This window comes from Cetorhinus maximus, chromosome 17 (genome assembly GCF_964194155.1).
Source record: "Cetorhinus maximus chromosome 17, sCetMax3.hap1.1, whole genome shotgun sequence".
In the NCBI taxonomy this organism is placed as follows: Eukaryota; Metazoa; Chordata; class Chondrichthyes; order Lamniformes; family Cetorhinidae; genus Cetorhinus; species Cetorhinus maximus.
Genome location: NC_135895.1, coordinates 18,250,079 through 18,262,725, shown reverse-complemented (window position 1 = coordinate 18,262,725; position 12,647 = coordinate 18,250,079). Strand labels below are relative to the sequence as shown.

Below are 12,647 nucleotides of genomic sequence, written 5' to 3'. Positions count from 1 at the left end.
TATCTTCCATATAATCTAACAGTTCAAATCGCATTTACCAACCGGGTCCCCATATGCCTTTCATCTCCTTTCTCTTCATCAACCTATTAAAACTAATCTTGAACGTTGCCATTGTTTTTGCTGTAACCACTAATCCCGGAAGTGAATTTCACTGCTTAACAACACTGAAGAGCTTTTTCCTGCCCTTGGTTCTAAATCACTGACATTTAATCTTGTAGCTATGGGCCCTTGTTCTTGATCTCTCAACTGCTGGAAAAATATATACTTGCATCCATCATTTCCTGTTCTTTCAAAATATTATTATATCATCTGTAATCTGTGTAGTTCTAACAAAAAAAAACTATTCTGGCAGGCATTGTCCTAGTTAATTCGAGAAGTACCCTCATGAAAACCTCATGCAGAACCCAACATTGCACAGCATGCTAATTGAGGTCTTAAGCTATACACAGACTGCAGCTTTTTAAACCATTGCCTCAGTTTCCTTTGTTCTTCTAAATATTTAAACATACAAACATACGAAGTAGGAGCAGGAGTAGGCCACTCGTCCCCTTGAGCCTGCTCTGCCATTCAATAAGATCATGGCTGATGTGATTGTAACCTCAACTCCACATTCCTGCCTACCCCCGATAACCTTTCAACCCCTTGCTTATTAAGATTCTATCTACTTCTGCCTTAAAAATATTCAAAGAATCTGCTTCCACCACATTTTGAGGGAGAGAGTTTCAAAGACTCATGACCCTCAGAGAAAAAAATTCTCCTCATCTGTCTTAAATAGGTTACCCCTTATTTTTAAACTGTGACCCCTAGTTCTAGATTCTCCTACACGAGAAAACATCCTCTCCACATCTACCCTATCAAGACCCCTCAGGATCTTGTGTGTTTCAATCAAGTCACCTTTTCTAAACTTCAGCAGATACAAGCCTAGCATGTCTAACCTTTACTCATAAGACAATCGGTCTATTCCAAGTATTAGTCCAGTAAACCTTCTCTGAACTGCTTCCAATGCATTTATATCTTTCCTTAAATAAGGAGACCAATACTGGACACAGTACTCCAGATGTGGTCTTACTAATGCCTTGTATAACTGAAGCATAACCTCCCTACTTTTGTATTCAATTCCCCTCACAATAAATGATAACATTCTATTAGCTTTCCTAATTACTTGCTGTACCTGCATACTTACCCTTTGAGATTCATGCACTAGGACACCCAGATCCCTCTGCATCTCAGAGCTCTGCAATCTCCCTTCATTTAGATGCTATGCTTCTTTTTTATTCTTTCTGCCAAAATGGGCAATTTCACATTTTTCCACATTATACTCCATTTGCTAGATCTTTGCCCACTTGCTTAACCTATCTATATCCCTTTGTAACCTCCTTATGTCCTCTTCACAACTTTCTTCCCTAGCTTTGTGCCACACGCAAATTTAGCAACCATATCTTTGGTCCCTTCATCCAAGTCAGTTATATAAATTGTAAAATGTTGAGGCTCCAGCACTGATCCCTGTGGCACACCACTCGTTACATCCTGCCAACCCGAAAATTACCCATTTATGCTTACTCTGTTTCATGTTAGCTAGCTGATCTTCTATCCAGGCCAATCTGTTATCCCCTACACCATAAGCTTTTATTTCCCGCAATAGCCTTTGATGTGGCACCTTATCAAATGCCTACTGAAAATCTAAGTACAGTACTGGCTCCCCTTTATTCACAGCACGTTACTTCTTCAAAGAACTCCAATAAATTGGTTAAACATGATTTCCCTTTCACAAAACCATGTTGACTCTGCCTGATTACCTTGAACTTTTCTAAGTGCTCTGTTATAATGTCTTTAATAATAGTTTCTAACATTTTCCCTATGGCAGATGTTAAGCTAATTAGCCTGTCATTTCCTTCTTTCTGCATCCCTCCCTTTTTGAATAAAGGAATTACATTAGATATTTTCCAATCTAATGGAACCTTCTCTGAATTTAGGGTATTTTGGAAAATTAAAACCAAAGCGTCAGCTATCTCACTAGCCCCTTCCTTTAAGACCCTAGGAGGCAGTCCATCAGGACCCGGGAACTTGTCAGCCTGCGTCTCCAACAATTTCCTCAGTACCACTTCCCTGGTGATTACAATTTTCTTAAGTTCCCCCCTCCCTTCCATTTCCTTATATACAGCTATTTCTGAGATGTTACTTGTAACCTCTATAGTGAAGACCGATGCAAAATACCTGTGCAATTCATCTGCCATCTCCTTATTTTTCGTTATTAATTCCCCAGATTCACTTTCTATAGGAACAATGCTCACTTTGTTAACTTGTTTCTTTTTAAAATATCAATAGAAACTCTCACCATCTGTTTTTATATTCTAGCTAGCTCTCTTCCGTACTCTAATTTTTCCCTTCTTATTAATTATCTAGTTATTTCTTGTTGTTTTGTATACTCTGTCCAATCTTCTGACCTGCCACCCATCCTTGCACAATTATATGCTTTTTAAGTTTGTTGCTATCTTTAACTTTTTTAGTTAACCACAGATGGTGGGTCCTCCCTTGGAATTTTCTTTCTCGTTGGAATGTATCTATACTTATTCTGAAATATCCCCTTAAATGTCTGCCACTGCATCTCTTTTGACCTATCCCTTAACTTAACTGGCCAGTTCACTTTAGCTAGCTCTGCTTTCATGCCCTTATAATTGCCCTTATTCAAGTTTAAACTACTAGTCTTAGACCCACTCTTCTCTCCCTCAAACTGAATGTAAAATTTAATCAATTATGATTGCTGCTGCCAAGGGGTGCCTTCATTATGAAGTCATTAATTAATCCTATTTCATTGCACAACACCAGGTCTGGTAAAGGCTGCTCTCTGGTTGGCTCCAGGACATGCTGTTCTATCATTTCCCACCTCTATCTTCATCCTTAATAAAATGTTCTAATGTTTACCCTGCCACAGATGTTAAGTCAACTAGCCTTTAATCACCTGAATTAGCTGTCTCCCTTTTTAAAAATTGATACTACTTTCATCGCTGTTCAATCCTTTTGAAAATATCCACATTCAACAAAGCTGTGAAATATAATTTCTAAGACCTCTGCAACTTTCCTGCTTCAAAGTCTTCAGGGCCCTAGTATCTAACCCAACAGGCCACAACACTTTGTCTCCCCTTAGCTTAACTAACTCATCTGAAATGTTCACTTTATCCTTCTTAACACTGTTCCTTTATGTCTCGAACACTTCAGGATTAATCTCCTCTCCGGTATACTTTTCTTTAGGAAAGAGTAATGTGATGTAGTTATTAAACACCTTTTAAGTCATCCTCTACAAATTGACAATCCTCTCCTCTCAAGGGTCCCACCTCACTTTTAACAAACCTTTTATTGATATTGCTCTGTTCTGATGTTTTGATAACATTGGTTGAAGGATGAATGCTGGCAAGGACATGTGGCGAGCTCCCTGTTCTTCTTTGAATAGTGCCTTGGGATCTTTTACAGCTACCTGAGCAAGCAGCTGGGATTATAATTTCAACATCTCATCCAAAACAACACCTCCAACACTATAGAACTTCATCAGTATTGAAATGTTAGCCTATATTTTATGGTCAAGCAATGGTGGTTGAATCCAAGCCCTTTTGACTCAAAACCAATAAGCAGTACCACTGAGCAAAGGCTGATATCTAGCACGTTGCCAAATCTCAAATGTCCCAAAGCATTTCACATACAAATTACCCTGAAGTAGTTATTGCTGTTGTTAACAAATGCACATTAATTGAGTACAAGCTGTTACAAATAGGAATGAGATAAATGATCAATTAGTGTATTTTTGGTGGTGTTAGTTGAAAGAAGAATTTTGTTGATGACACTGGAAAATCTCCTCTTCCTTACTTATGTAATGTCATGGGTTCTTTACACCCCACCTGGGATCCTGCAAAAGGCACATGGAGACGCGGTTTAACATCGTATCTGGAGGACAGTGCCTACCAGGACAGTATTCGCTAAGTACTGCGCTGTCAGATGAGGACTGTGAGCAGATGGGGAGAAGAGTGCTGTAAGATTGGTGGCTGTCAGCAGAAGTGGTGGGGAGTAGGAGGGAGCCAAGCACATAGCCGTAATATTGGATTCAAAGGGAACTATGAGTTCCTTACACTTGATTTAAAAGGAACTTTGTGGAAAGATCCATAGCCAAAACGTGAACTGATTTGTGTTCTTGTGACAGATTCTGCCTAACCTGTTGTGTGTCTCCATGTATTTTGTTTTCGCAACAGACTTTTAATTTCACAGGGTTGCCAAAATTAAATGTAATGTACAAACAAAATACATGGAGACACATGAATGATTGTAAGTCTTCTGATCCATTCCCAGTCATTAATGGAGTTAAACAGGGATCCGTGCTAGCGCCAACCCTCTCCAGCACGTTTTTCTCTGCCATGCTCTTTGATGCCTTCCATGATGATGATCCTGGCATCAAAATCAGATATCTCATGCACAGAAGCTGCTCAATCTGAGACAACTCCAGTCAAAAACCAAGGTCTCCAAGGGCTAACTTTACGATTTCCTGCTTGCTGATGACTGTGCACTGGCTGCCAGTTCAGAGCTGGACATACAATGTAGCATGGGCTTGTTCTCCAATGCATGCGACAACTTTGGCCTCATGATCAGCATGAAGAAGACTAAAGTAACGTACCAGCCTGATGCAGGAAAGGCCTATCTCGAGTTCAGGGTTTCAGTCCATGACCAGAACTTCAGCAGTGGATAAGTTCACTCATCTTGGCTACACACTCTCTTGAACTGCCTAAATTGACAACGGGACACATGCCAAAGCAAGTGTAGCTTTTGACACACTTTAAATATCTGTCTGTTGGAGCAATAATCCTCTCTTCTCTTTACACACAAGACTTGGGCTGTATACCAGTGTCATGCCAAGAAGCTGAACCACTTTCACTTGAGCTGGCTTTGGTAGCTTCTGAAGATCAGATAGCAGGACAAAATGCCAGACAGAGTTGTTCACCCGAGCTGCCATGCTAAGCATCCACATCATATTGAGACAGTTACAACTGAGTTGGGCTGGTCATGTAGCCAGAATGCCTGAAACTCACCTACCAAAGCGAATCTTCCATGGAGAACTAGAGTCTGAGATGCGCTCTCATGGCAGTCAAAGGAAGCTCTACAAGGACATTCTGAAGGCTTCACTTAGGAGTTTTGATATTGACTTTGAGTCCTGTGAGAAGCTCATCCAGGAACAATGCACCTGGTACAACCAAATAAAAAACGATGCTGCCTCCTTCCAAAACAAGCGCATATCAGAGGAAGAGAGAAAACGCAAGGAGAGGTAATCCCAAGCCAGCAACTCATCCGAAACTCAATCAGCCGTGGGCTGTCCTATTTGTAGCAGACCCTTCCAGGCACAGATTGGCCTTAGCCGTAACCTATGCGTCCATCAGAACCCTACCAAACACCCCAAATGATGAACATGGTCATCTTCGCCTTGATGGGCAAACCAGAAGATCTTAATATTAGAAGAGATTTGGAACAGAGGAACACAAAATGGCAGCTAAAAAGTCTTGAAAACATGTTATCCATGACACTTATTAGGTTATGGGATAGGAACCACTAAGCAAAAAATTAGTACAGTAATTGCCTTCCATCAATAATTAATTAGCTTGGGTTACAGTAGATTTGCCAGTTGGTCTCAACCCATGAATTGAAGAGGAAGAACTGGCTAGGTTTTAATGCTTCTGATTACTATCTTGATTCCTGTTAGAAATATATGCATTTGGAGGACAGAATGAGGCTCATATGTGATGCTTGTCATCGCTGAATAAATTGCCACAGCCCACACGTGTATGACTGCCACTTAAGTGATGCTATGTATCTGTGGAATCATTCATAGTAATGAGCAAATTTCAATTTGGAAGGGGAGGAAAGAAATTGGTAGAGCAAAAAAGTACGTCAGTTACTATGGGAGTATGTAAGACAAACATCTGAAATAGTGACGTTCCAAATACATTCAGACTTCAGAGTTTAATTCTAGGATATTCAGACATTAAATATCCTGAGGTAACGCCACTACTTCCTACCATCTTGAACATTTAAAAACTTTTCAATTACAAAGTAGAGCAAGCTGGTAATTTTGTCCTGTTCAAAAAACATTGGCAAAGATGTTTTGTACATTTATAACTCATTCATATCATCTTTCTGTAAACATTAAAGCAAGAAGTATTTCACAGCTAGCTGAAAATAAATACCGGTAAATGAGACCTGCTGTTGCTTCAACAAGTTGCACCACAAGTAATGATACTTTCGGACACAGTTTTCTAACTATGATTCCACATATTTTGAGCCCTTGATTTTGGTTATGCTTTCAGAGGCAAGTATCACACGACAGTGTTATCTCAGAATAAACAGAGAAACCGTACTATCCGCGGCTGCATAAACTGCCCCCACCTGTTCCCCACCCCCCCACCACCCCCAGCCCCGAGCAGCTCACAGGTAAAGACACAGTCAGTTAGATAGCAGTATGTTTCAGTGTGCAGGTGGCATAGTGGTATTGTCACTGGACTGGTAATCCAGAGACGCGGGGCAATGCCCTGGGTTCGAATCCCTCCACGGCAGGTGGTGGAATTTGAATTCGATAAAAATCTGGAACTAAAAGTCCAATGATGACCATGGAACCATTGTCGATTGTTGTAATAACCCGACTGGTGCCAACATTGGGAGAGCTGTCTCACAGACTAGTCAAGCAACAGCCTTGTCATCCTTACTAAGGAATCATACCTTACCGAGTCTTCAACATCGACTCCAGACCCCATGAAGTCTCATGGCATCAGGTCAAACAAGGGCAAGGAAGCCTCCTGCTGATTACTACGTACTGCCCTCCCTCAGCTGATGAATTAGTACCCCTCCATGTTGGACATCACTTGCAGGAAGCATGGAGGATGGCAAGGGTGCAGAATGTACTCTGGGTGGAGGACGTCAATGTTCATCACCAAGAATGACTCAGTAGCACCAGTACTGACTGAGCTGGCCGAGTTCAAAATGACATAGCTGCTAGGCTGGGTCTGCGGCAGTTGGTGAGGGAACCAACAAGAAGGGAGAACAAACTTGACCTCATCCTCACCAACCTGCCTGCCGCAGATGCATCTATCCATGACAGTATCGGTAGGAGTGACCACCGCACAGTTGGTGTGGAGATGAAGTCCCACCTTCACATTGAGGATACCCTCCATTGTGTTGTGTGGCACTACCACCGTGGTAAACGGGATGGATTTCGAACAGATCTAGTAACACAAGACTGGGCATCCATCAGGTGTTGTGGGTCATCAGCAGCAGCAGAATTGTACACAAATGCAATCTATAACCTCATGGCCCAGCATATCCCTCACTCTATCATTACCATCAAGCCAGGGGATCAACCCTGGTTCAATGAAGAGTGCAGGAGGGCATGCCAGGAGCAACACCAGGCATGCCTAAAAATGAGGTGTCAACCTGGTGAAACTATAAACACAGGACTACTTGCGTGCCAAACAGCATAAGCATAAGCAAATGATAGACAGGGCTTAGCGATCCAACAACCAACGGATCAGGTCTGAGCTCTGTAATCCTGCCATATCCAGTCATGAAAGGTGGTGGACAATTAAACAACTCACTGGAAGAGGAAACTCCACAAATATCCCCATCCTCAATGATGGAGGAGCCCAGCACATCAGTGCAAAAGATAAGGCTGAAGCATTTGCTACAATCTTCAGCCAGAAGTGCTGAGTGGATGATCCATCTTGGCCTCCACCAGAGGTCCCCAGCATCAGAGATGCCAGTCTTCAGCCAATTCGATTCACTCCACGTGATATCAAGTAACGGTTGAGGGTACTGGATACTGCAAAGGCTATGGGCCCTGACAATTTCTGGCAATAGTACTGAAGACTTGTGCTCCAGAACTTGCCGCGCCCCTAGACAAGCTGTTCCAGTACACCTACAATACTGGCATCTACCCGGGCTATGTGGAAAATTGCCCAGGTATGTTCTGTACACAAAAAGCAGGACAAATCCAATCTGGCCAATTACCACCCCATCAGTCTATTCTCGATCATCAGTAAAGTAATGGAAGGGATCGTCAACAGTGCTATCAAGCGGCACTTGCTTAGCAATAACCTGCTCACTAACGTCCAGTTTGAGATCCGCCAGGGCCACTCAGCTCCTGACCTCATTACAGCCTTGATCCCAACATGGACAAAAGAGTTGAACTCCAGAGGTGAGTGACTGCCCTTGACATCAAGGCAGCATTTGACCGAGTGTGGCATCAAGGAGCCCTAGCAAAACTGGAATCAATGGGAATCAGGGGGAAAACTCTGCTGGTTGGAGTCATTCCTAGCACAAAGGAAGATGGTTGCGGTTGTTGGAGGTCAGTCATCTCAGCTCCAGGACATCACTGTAGGAGTTCCTCAGGGTAATGTCCTCGGCCTAACCATCTTAAGCTGCTTCATCAATGACCTTCCTTCCATCATAAGGTCAGAAGTGGTGATGTTCACTGATGATTGCGCAATGTTCAGCACCATTCGTTACTCCTCAGATACTGAAGCAGTCCATGTCCAAATGCAGCAAGACCTGGACAACATCCAGGCTTGGGCTGACAAGTGGCAAGTAACATTCGCCACACAAGTGCCAGGCAATGACCATCTCCAACAAGAGAGAATCCAACCATCGCCCCTTGATGTTCAATGGCATTACTATCACCGAATCCCCCACTATCAACATCCTGGGTGGTACCATTGACCAGAAACTGAACTGAACTAGCCATATAAATACTGTGGCTACAAGAGCAGGTCAAAGGCTAGGAATCGTGTGTCGAGTAACTCACCTCTTGACTCCCCAAAGCCTGTTACCATCTACAAGGCACAAGTCAGGAGTGTGGTGGGATACTCCCCACTTGCCTGGATGAATGCTGCACCCACAACACTCAAGAAACTTGACACCGTCCAGGACAAAGCAGCCCGCTTGAGTGGCACCACATCCACAAACATTCACTCCCTCCACCACCGGTGGACAGTAGCAGGAATTCACCAAGGCTGCTTCGACAGCACCTTCCAAATCCACAACCACTACCACCTAGACAGGCAAGGGCAGCAGATAGATGGAAACACTACCACCTGGAAGTTCCCCTCTGAGTCACTCACCATCCTGTCTTGGAAATATATCACCGTTCCTTCATTGTCGCTGGGTCAAAATCCTGGAACTTCCTTCCTAATAGCACTGTGGGTGTACCTACACCACATGGACTGCAGAGGTTCAAGGCGGCAGCTCACCGCTACCTTCTCAAGGGCAACTAGGGATAGGCAATAAATGCTGGCCCAGCCAGCGAAGCCCACATCCCATGGATGAATAAGAAAAACCACAAATGGAAAATTATAACACTAGTAGCAATTTATCACCAAACTACAAAAATATGGATTCCCGGGGCAGCTCAGTGAGTTGATGCAGTAAGGAGCTAAGTCATACAAACCATGATTAGTGCTGAATTAGTTGGCTGAACTAGAGTGATGCTGTACCGTGGGGAAGACGCAGGGCAAGAAAAAGAAAAAAAAAAATTCCCACCCGTTATTGCCATCTAGTGACCCCCACTAGAAGTAAGCATGTGGATACTGAGTGAGGGGAGAACTGGGTTCAATTGCGAAGCCCCCTCCACAACTGATCAGCCTGTCAACCTACTTCTCTTGGCTGACATACAACAATGACCACTTGGGGTGAATTATCAGAGGGCGACTATTTCCTATGGGACCATACCTGATTAAGGGAATCAATATCTTCATGAGAGGAAAGGGAGAAAATGCAGTAAAAGAAATGGCACAGGCAATACACTGCTAACACGTCTCCTCACTTTAAATAGGAAGCCTTTGAGGAAAAAGAGTGCTAAAGCGCTAGTTTCACTTTTAATTATAATTTGACTGCAAAATTTACATAATATGGATCCCATATACTGTTAAAAAGGCATACGAGATCCTTGGTTTACAAATAGAGACAGAGTATAAAAGCAAGAGAGTTATGCTAAACCTTTAAATATCACTGGTTAGGGTCTCAGCTGGAGAATTGTGCTCAATTCTGAGCATCACGCTTTAGAAGGATGTCAAGGTCTTGATGAGGGTACCAAGGCCAGAGAAACTGGGACTGCTCTCCTTAAAGAAGAGAAAGTTAAAGGAAGGTTAACAAAGACACTCAAATTCATGGAGGGTTTTGATACAGTAAATAAAGAGGGACTGTTTCTAGAGGGCAGAGATTTAAGGTAATTGGCAAAAGAGTCAGAGGTGAGATGAGGTAACTTTCACAAAGGGAATTGGATAAATATTTGAAGGGAAGAAAATTGCAAGGCTTTGAAGAAAGAGCAGGGCAGTGGGACTAATTGGATAACTCTTTAAAAGTGCTGGCACAGGCATGATGGGCAAATGGCCACCTTATGTGCTGTAAAATTTCATGATGCTCATTCAAAATGATAAAAGAAAAAACGTAATAGACATTCAATAATCTAAAGTTATCAATATCAACACTTCAATGTGTTTATGCATCAAAGTGCACCATGCAATCTTGGGACTGAAATCTGTGCCTATGATCTTGCCCAGCCTGCTTGCCCTAATCTTGGCTGCACAACATGGGTGGAGATAATAGGCTGCTAAGTGCTTCCCATGGAAAGAATGGTTAAAAATAGAAGGTGAGTGACCCATGCAATTCTGATGTAACTCCCAATGATCAGTTTCAGAATTACACCAGCAGAGATCTGGAAGAAAGCTATTTGCCCACACACTCATCAGACTGCAGTTGTGCCTAGCAAAACCCAAATCAGATAAATCACATTTAATTGAAAAAAAAGCCTGTTGGGTCAATGATCTAACTCACCAAATAATTAAACCACAGAGTTTGGAAAGGTCCCAGGTGTGGTGCTCAGTTAGTCCCTCTCAGCCAGGGCAGTAATAGTCAAGATTCTACAACTGGCTATATAATCATTCAGGAGGGAACATGGTTGGCCCTTATGATCAGTATTCAGCTGCCCCTGCTGGAAGTGCACATATTAACACTGGTTGAGGAGGGGACTGGTTTCAGCTGTGATACCAACCTTCTTTGCATGGTTGAATAATCTGCTGATGCTTACAGTCAAGGCTCATGTATGAAAAACACCTTGTGTGATGATGGAGGTTGCCTAATGCCCATTGGAACCATATCCCAGCAAAAAGTAAGTTCCTTCAGGAGAGCATGGAAGGGGCAACGATTTGTTAAGAAAGTTTACAACAAAATAAAAATTCATCTAGATCTCAATCAAAACAACATATCTGGTTTACCACTGAAATAATCTATACTTCAATTTAATATCTATTCCCTGGCCGCTGCAAAATTGCAGAGATCATTTCTGGCCATGAGGTTTATGTGTAAATTCTCTTTTAATGTAAACATATCAAATCCGATTCATTTTCATTTTACCAATATTCAATGATGCCTCACAATCCTGCTCTGCTGACTAAAAGTTGCCTCAATTATAGGAAATCACACTAGTTCAGTAAAGTTTACGCCACAGTAATTATGGGCATAGGAATTGGCACTGAACAAAAAATCTCCAAAGTGACTGCCAACTTTAACTGATACTGCAGGTATGACAATGAAAATCACAGAGGAACGATAAATAAACAAAATACATCTATAAGAATAAGTCAACACTGCAGGGAACAAATGAGGAAAAGGGAGATAAGATAAGGAATGTTGCTATCTCATGAAGTTATATGCTAATAAGTTTGCTGCAGAAAGCTGCACAAGTAGATTTACATCAGAGCCAGCTGCACTTTTCAGAAGGCAAGATTTGTATAAGAAAAAATGTGTTAAAGATAATGGAAAAGATTAACAGAAACTTAGATTTTATCACTTACCTCATTTTTCAGCTCCTCTATCTGATCCTTTAGTTCTCGAATATATTGGGTGGAGTCTGAGTTGTTAAGTTGGCCTTTAACTTTACCCTCTTCTTTCTGAAATGGAGGAGAAAAACACTAACTACAACATTTGCCTCAGTCTCTGCTAAATCAAAAAGAAGATTAAATAAAAACAAGTGAGATAATTTTTCACTTGAAAGCGCACATTTTTCATTAAAAATTGTTTAATTTGGAAACAAGCAACATTATATTTATTACACTCATTCACAACACAAAAGCTAAAAAGGGAACAAGTTGAAAATTGTTCTGCTGTACCATGACAAGAAAACTGTTCAAATTGAAACATCCTATTACTTATATAGCAACGGGGAGAGCTAGATAGTATTCATTTCCCTTCAGTGAAGCATATACGATGACTGTGTGTGTAACTCATGTAACAGTGCTGACAAGATCATAATTAATGATCACTGGAGTCACACATGCATCAGTCACCCCCAGTGGACCCGAGTTCTGTTTCACACTGCAGAAAACAGAGACACTCTTTATAAGAGCAGAATTATTGCCAATTTAAAAAAAAATTCTATTCTAGCCAACATTTTATAATTAACAGCACTGTTAACTCTCCCTAACAGCACCGTGGGTGTACCTACACCACATGGGCTGAAGTGGTTCAAGAAGGCAGCTCACCACCAACTTCGCAAGGCAATTAGGGATGGACAATAAATGTTGTCCTAGCCATCAACACCCACATCCCACATCCCTGTGAAAGAACAAAAA

At 41.9% G+C, this 12,647-nt stretch overlaps 1 long non-coding RNA gene across 1 annotated transcript in view; it reads right to left on the bottom strand.

Moving 5' to 3' along the window:
- Nucleotides 1-12,000, bottom strand: part of LOC144692211 (uncharacterized) — a 49,507-nt gene extending 37,507 nt beyond the window's left edge. Inside the window, exon 1 of the long non-coding RNA XR_013579285.1 lies at nucleotides 11,871-12,000. This is a non-coding gene — a long non-coding RNA (uncharacterized LOC144692211). The remainder of the gene's footprint in view (nucleotides 1-11,870) is intronic.
- Nucleotides 12,001-12,647: the final 647 nt, after the last annotated feature.